This window comes from Olea europaea, unplaced genomic scaffold (genome assembly GCF_002742605.1).
Source record: "Olea europaea var. sylvestris unplaced genomic scaffold, O_europaea_v1 scaffold1747, whole genome shotgun sequence".
Taxonomy (NCBI): domain Eukaryota; kingdom Viridiplantae; phylum Streptophyta; class Magnoliopsida; order Lamiales; family Oleaceae; genus Olea; species Olea europaea.
Window position 1 is genome coordinate 26993 of NW_019235185.1, and position 8541 is coordinate 35533.

The window sequence follows — 8541 nt, forward strand, 5'->3', positions numbered from 1 at the left end:
CATTATTATGGATAGACCATCACGTGTGATATTTCTTACTTGTGAAGTAAGTAGCTGATTTCACAAGCTAAAGTGTCATGACACTTGAATGAATACGTGGATGTTTTGTTATAGAACAAAACATTGGAGACCCGCCTAGAGATTCCACATGGATAACTATCTGAGTGTCAGTGGTTAATCTCTAACATTCGGTAGTAGGATTAGTCCTTTAACTTGAGGTCGTCATAGTACCTTATATGAGGACAATCATGCTTTGACAGTGTTAGATGTTGCTCTACCGAGGGTAGCTAATACGACTTCGTTCGGGTATGTCAAGAATCGTATGAAGGTTGTCAATGACCAATAGAGGATTCGTCACTCTTAGATAGTAAGATATTATAATTTGCATTTCATTCAATTAAACCGATGACAAAATCCTTGGCCAAGGTGTAGTCATAAGTCGAAAAGGAGTTTTCGACTTATATTGACTTAATCGTGGAGTGAAAGATATGATCAATAATTGATATTAACACATTTTCATATCTCGTAATTGATTGGATCATATTGACGAAAGGATTATAGTTTCATGATAAACAAATGAGTTTGATTTTGTTATCCATGTGACATTTTCAGTCACATGTATTGTCCCGACACGTTACTAGATGTCAATCTGGGACGGCGAGTGTGAATTGATGATAAATTAAAAGGGTGTTTTAATTTATCAATTTTGATTAGATAAAAACAATATTTCACATCGTTAGACATCGTAATCGGGAACCTAATGGGTCGCACACAAAAGAGAATTAAGATATTGCAATCTGTCAATTAATTAACTTAACAAACGTTGGATAAATTAATTAATTAGGTTGATTATTTATAGGCTCGAATTAATTAATTGGATTAATTAATTCGTGGACCGAATTTAATTAAATATATTAATTAAATATTGAATCAGGTTAGGCCAAGCCCATTTGAGCTTATATAAATAACTTATTAAGGTTTACAATTTTGCAGAGATTTTTCATTATTCTTGCTAACACAAGATGAGAAAATCATAATCTTACAATCTTGTTCTCTGTGTGGATCACCGTTGGAGGCTGGGCAATTAGACAACTATGGGAGGCAGATGAAGGATGCTGGAACAAAGAAAAAGCAAAGGGGTTTGCAAATGTAGAAAAGGTATCACTTTTATCCCAATTTCCATCTAAATATAAAGAGATCCGTGGTGGGAATGGAAAATTGTTTTAATTTTTCACTGCACATGTTAAGTAGATTTCCAACAGGCACAACATCACACAACACTTCATCCTATACCTCCCAATTGACAAATTCACCAACAACCTCCTACTGACATTAACCTCTCCTCGTTCATCTAACCACTGCAATTTATACGGTTTAGGGTACTTTGTCATCTCTAATCCTAATTTCTTAACAAGTGTATAGCTAGCTACATTAGTGCAACTATCTCTATCAATAATCAAGTTGCATACCTTATTATTGACGTGGCACCATGTATGGAAGATATTCTCCCACTGCTCCTCTCCTTCAACCTTGATTTGTGCGTTGAGTGCACGCATCAAGACAAGCGCTTCTCCTTCAACCGAATATTCCACTACATCACCATCACTAACATCTTCCAACTTAGGCATGCCATGTTCATCACTATCACTCACCACTTTCACTTCAAGGTTATGGCTCATTTGTTTGGACACCGAGAAGCAATGTGTCCTGTTTCCAAGCACTTGAAGCACTTGATGTCCCGATTCCTAGAGTGCTGTGGTTCTGCCTTGGGTGCAGCCTTGCTAGCATTGTCATCCTTTCCTCTAGGTGGTTCAATTTTATTGTTGACAATAGCCCCATCAACCTTATCTTCATCCTACCTAAACCTCCAAGATAAATTAGGCCCCTATTGATTCCTAGCTCCCAATTTTCTCTTCAATTGCATTTTAACCTTCATAGCACATGTAGCATATCCTCCAATTCCACATAATGTTGCAATTCAACAACATTGGTGCTGTCCTTTTTCAATCCATTCAAAAACCTTACCATGGTGGATTCCTAGTCCCCCTCCACATTAGCTCGAATCATCAAAATTTCCATCTCCTTGTGATAATCCTCCATATTCCTCTGTCCCTAGTACAACCCCTGCAATCTTTGATGAAGCTCCCTATAATAGATATAATAGTGAAGACCGGCAAGTGGACCAACCTCTTGTAACCACTAGATGTCCATCTCATAACTGCCCCTATGATCATCGAAGAAGTATCACACCCGACAGCACCAATATTCATAATATCACAAGGGCACAATTGAGTGATCCATCCTCCCGTGATCACCAAAGGTCCATCCCATATCTACCTTTGCAATTACCCAGGAAGTATCACCTGCAATGCCAAAATATATCACATAAGCATGCTCCACATGCCTCGATTCTCTAGCAATGGTCAACAAAATATTTATGAGGAGAACTTAATTTGAAATCATATTGTGCATGCTATGCTAGATTTTCAACCATGGACAAATGTCATGCATGCACATGAAAATGCTCGTGAATGACATACTTAATCAAAACCAATGTCAGTATGCTCTGAAACCACATACTCAATGTTCATAACCATCATATGATGTACAATGAGCTCCTCATCAAAGCTATGCAAATATTATAACATTACTATATCACAAATACTATATCCTAGTATCATAGTTGCAAATGAATTTTTACTTACTTTTTGCCCTTGTGTGTGCACTTCTGCAGAGTGTAAATCAATTTCTTTTTTCATTTAAAGTCGGAAAAACACTTGTATCACCATTTAATATTAAACAAAATCCTCAATTTAATAACCATAGCACACACAATCTCGTGGTACGTCCATTCATGGAAAAACATTTTAGATGACATTATCATTTAAGTTATCAATTGTATTGCAAATTATTCCCATAAATCTCACTATTTCTCCCGTCCAGTTATGAATATCATTGCCACATGTAAAGGTCGAAACTATGCAAACTATCAAAATGGAAAGAATCTATTCTTTAGTTTTAGTTGCTGCCATGTCCCGTTTCATCCATCTTTTCACACCCTTAATCACATTCATTCCTTCCCGAACTCTTAACATGCTTATACAACATACATGTGTAAGTGAATATGTTTTTAAGTTACCACAATTAGAAGATTTACAACCTAAAAATCAGTTACTTTTACTAAACACCAAATCAAGATTTCATCATGGTTGCTTTGAGTTTCACTTGGATTAGACCTTCAAAAATTGGATTTTAACCTATTAAAGATAATTTCTATAATTCTAACTCCTATATTAAAACGTTCATATTGATAAATACAAGTTATACCCAAGGAATTATTTAAAATTAAAGGTTAAATCATTAAAATTCAGCAACTGCCATGTTGAATCCTTCATTTTTTTGCAATTAGTTACCCCTTTTTCACCTCGACAAATTCACCAACAACATGCAACATGGTCTCAAGCAAGATCAAAGGTTCAAGAGATTATAAAACCCCAAGAAATAATTAATACAAACCTCAAAACAGTGAACTAACCCAGCTGTCCTACACACTTTCAATTCGAGCTTCCTCTTTTCTATTTCCCTTTGGTTCTTTTGCTCTCTTTTTCACTTGAAATCAATTGAGGATGAGTTAAAGGAGTTGGTAAGGTAAAGAAGATGTCTTTAAGAGGTTGAGGTCGTGATTCTTGCTTAAGGATTAAGAAAACATTATATGCAGCCAAGTTAACATGTGTTAAGCATGAGGCTTCTTCCAGGAATATTTGAATTTTTTTCTTATCCTATTTAGATCTATTTTGGCTTATCAGATATATATCTATCCTATATGAAGTACTAAGAGGTATAAAAAGTGCTCGAGGCCTTAAGGATAAAGAAATTATATGTTAAAATGACAGTTATCCCAAGCATGAGGTGTTCAAGCAAGAGGTGGTTCTTTGTGGTGCAAATCTGATTTTTTATCCGTCCTTTCAGGTATAAATCAAGTGTCCTTGGCTTTTCTTAATGTGTTTAAAATCCATTTTACTTGCTCTAAGATCCCAAAATATTTTATAGAACTAATTCCTTAACTGTTCATTTAATTACTTAATCGATTGAAACCCAATTCTCGATCGATTTCAGCAATTCGCACCTCAATATTTATGACATCATATAAACCTATATTATTGCAACATGATCATATCACTTCATGCCTCATGTCACAAATATGTCAATTACCTATCTAGAGTTTAAGGTAACCTTGGCCAGCCGAATAGAAAGCTTAAAACTTTATAGATACTAATTCCGGCCTTTTCAAGATTCCCATTACTTAACAAATCAATCTCCAACATCTAGATTAACATAATTTTCTATCTTAAAACCTCAATAATAGAATGCACCGATTTAAGCGAAAGCAATTAGAAAAATTAATGCAAATGACATTGTAAATAACATTAAAATGCATGAATCATATTGGCCAAATGTATAATGTGAAGTTCAGGGGATTACAGTCTAGAACTAATGACCTCTCAGTCCTAGGTTTAGCATTGGCATAGTACCAGCCAAAGTCTTTTCCATTCTTTTTGAAAGAAAAAACTTATCTACGATCAGCTCAGGATGGCCTAACCTATGCTGATTAGGATGGCTATCGGAGTTCTTCATCCGTAAGGGCAGATATGGGTGAAGGAAATTCCTTAGATGGTAAGAACCTATAAATGGCTCTGGGGAATGGTAACTTCAGTCCGACACCTAGGATCGTAGGGTTAAGTGCCACACATGCATTTGGAGTATTATCAGCTCGGTTAAATGATATGGGGACAAGCATTTCCTCTATACTCGAAATACTGTATTTGGCCCTCTACATCGTCAATCTATCCTCTATCACTATCGACCTAAAAGATATAGCTTCACACTCTTCAGTTGAAGGTTACCTACATTCCCACTATGAGAACCATCTCTTCTTCATCTCTTAGTCCCCTTACAGCAATTGGATATTGTGTCATTTCTACAAGGCAACCTATGTCTCTAAAGTGAACTAACAAAATTGGGACTGGAGTAAATATTTCTTAGACTTCTGAACTAGATTGGAGACCAAGAGTAGCAGTAAGAGAAAGGAGAATAGACTCTTGTTGCTGGTTAGCCTAAAAATGGGCTCTAAACTCAACCGAACTCATGTAAAAACAGAGGAAAATGTATGAAAAAAGATAGAAGAAATTTCTATGAATGATGTGCCTGGGCGGTAGCGACCTCACTCAAACAAAAGACGAAGGTATGGTAATTCTTGTTCTTCATTTGTAAAGAAAATTTGAGAGCACAATGATGCCCAATTACTGCTACTCTATCACGCTCCACTCCAAAAGTGACACTTAGCAACCCTAACATCAGCGCCTCTTTTTAATTAATCATCTACAAGTAATGATTATTTAATGTTAGACCATCATTCCTAATAGCATATCTAAAGTCTATATGCGATGATGACCTGACAAAGTCAACCTCAGAAACCAATCAAAGCAGCAAAAATTTAGCTAAGTGGCATACATTTCTAGGACAACACTATCGCTAAAATGGAATGCGGCAGCCAAGTAGTCTGTTATTCCTTCCTATAAATAGGAATAAATGGTCCCTTCCCAAGACAGAGTTAAGACTCCATTGAAAGCAATACTTCATTTTCAAAAACTACTTTCATTTTATACAATTTTGTACTTTGCACTAATTTTATTGGCAATACATACCATTTCTCTCTTTGAGAGGAACTATAATCATATCACATAATAATTTATTCAATTATTTTTATGAATGTATAATATATGCTATAGAAGAGTGTCAATAGTTTTTTTTATCTACTTCTAGCAAGATGAGAAATAAATTATGCAAAATATTAAATATTATTTTCTTGCATCATGTTAACATGGTGTCAATTGCAGTAGATATATTCGAAACAAAGTAAAATTTTATATTTGCTATAATAAAATAAATCATCAATATATAATTTTGTATTATGTAAGAAGATAATACCATTTTTTTTTTTTTGGAGTCTTCAATGATATTTGAACTGCATACCATATTAACATTATTTTCATACTAATATTAAGTTCAAAAAATATCTTTTTTCTTGAAGAATATTATACATAGTTACATTATCAACTAAAAAGATATCTTAGATTTATTATTAATATTTTCCTTTCAAAAAAAGTTTCTTCCTTAACTCAATTGGCTAGAATTTTGGGCCCATAATGTGTTATAAATTCGAGAGAAGAGAAGAGAAATAGATTCATGTGTGTTTTATTGAGAATCAATTCCCTACATTTATATTTAAGACTTAGAACTACACGGCCACAATAGCCCTTCATATATAATAATTAATTTACAACAATATTAATATTTTGACAAGATATGACTCGATGCTCTAAATGGAGAATCCATTCTCTAACTGACTGTTAATAAATAAAGGCCCATCATTTATTTCATTAAAGTTTTATATATTTCATGTTGTAATTGTTATTTTCATGTCGTAACTAACGATTACTTGTGATTATCATTATTTATTGAATATCACATATATTTCACATCGTGACTAATGGTTCCGTGTTATGATCATCATTGTTTACTATCACATCACCGTCAATAGGGTAGGACAATGTTGTCAAAGTAAAAATTAAATTAAAGTTTAGTTACCCGATTGAAATCAAATAAGAATGTAGTTACCTATGGGAAAGTATATTGAATTATATTGACCCGACCAAATAAAATTGAAGTATAGTGACAAAATTACACTTTTTGTACATTTTTTGGTGACATATTTGTTGACATTGTGTGTGCTGTCAGAATTCATACCATTGACTGTTTTAAATGTTATTAAAATAAAATGCAAAAATGTTGGCTACCTCACACGGTGTCAACAAGACTATTCCTGTAGCAAGACTAATAGTTACATGACTGACACTAAAGTAAAGTATAATTACCAAGAATGAAATTAGTCCTGCCAAATGCAACCTAAGCATGATATTTTTATCCTAATTGTGATTGGGTACATACCGTTCTTATTGTAATTGATATTCAGTCATTTTTCTCAACTTTGTTTTCACCGTTTCTTACGATCTGATAACAAGCTGGTAACTCAAATAGCTGATTACAGGTTAGTAACATCTCTTGTCATATATTTTATTAGTTAAGAATCTAAATCATATTAAATTCAATGTTTCTTTTGGGATTTGCCTTAACTGTAGGCTGCAAGAAGAAAAATACATTTGTTTATAATATGATTGTGTTTCATGGAAACTTCTAAAATGCTAACGTCTTATTTTTAGACACATTTTGAAAATCGAAACTCTTCAAAAATTCTCAAAAATTTTGAAAACTAAACAGAATTTTTCCATTGTTTTTTATTTTTACCAAAATTCAGAAACCTTTGACAAAAATTAACACGGAACTGAACCTAAATTTATTTATCTTATTGTGTCCACCACTATCTTAAGTCTATGTTCTAGCGACCACTTGAAGAATTATATCGAATGTGGTGTTTTTATAATTTAACTAATATAAACTGTTTTTCAATGTTAAATATTGAATTTATAAGGCCCCTGTTTGACGTAAATTTTGATATAATAAGTAATGAGATGTGTGATTAAAAAGTTGATGAAATTTTTGAGCGATGTAAAATGTGTGATTAAAATTAATTGTTGTCTTTAATTTAAATTTCTATAAAAAAAAAAAATTGGAGCAAAATGAAAATTACAATTTTTAACGTAATGTTTCTATCACCTTTTATATCTCTTTCCATGTGTCATGCCGTGTGATGAGGTTTAAATATCTCAGTTATCACTAAAATTTTACATATGTCTTTTAATTGTCATTGAACTTCAAATACTTTTCGTGGTATCATTGAATTCTCGAATATTTTCAAATTATTTTTAAACTTTAAAAATTTTTTGAACGATAAATGAACTTGCTAAAATTTTATCTTATTCGTTGTTGAGTCACTCGTCGTTACAATAATTAATAGAATTGATACATTTAACAAAATATTATCACATTCGTAATGGGGTATATAGTCAATGTATGATGGTCATTATTTGGCAAAAAATAAAATTTTAAATAATGAATATTTGGAGAATATGGGATTTAAAAAGTAAAAAAAAAAATTTAATTTGCCTGTAAAATATTTTGTTATATGAAATTATGGTTAAAAATGAGGACGTTGACAAAAAAAAAAAAAAAAAAAAAAAAAAAAAAAGAAAAAAACCTTCCTCATTTCGCCTCTTGAAATTGCAAAGGTGAATATTAGAGATGCAATAATTACTACTGAAAAAGGACCACCATTCATACTTTTGGCTTCTCAAAAAATAAAGAAAATCTTGGTTCGATCCGTATCTTAGTCAGAGACGGATGCACTTTTTTACTTTCCGAATCTTGGTCGTCCTTGTCAGCATAGTCCCCGTCTCCGCCCCGCCCTTTCTCCTCAAAACCTATTTTCTATTCTCTCTATAATTTAATTTTTTCTATTGTGTTCAATTTTTGTTTAAATTATTTATATTGAACTCTAATTAAAGTTGTGGTTCACATGCATGT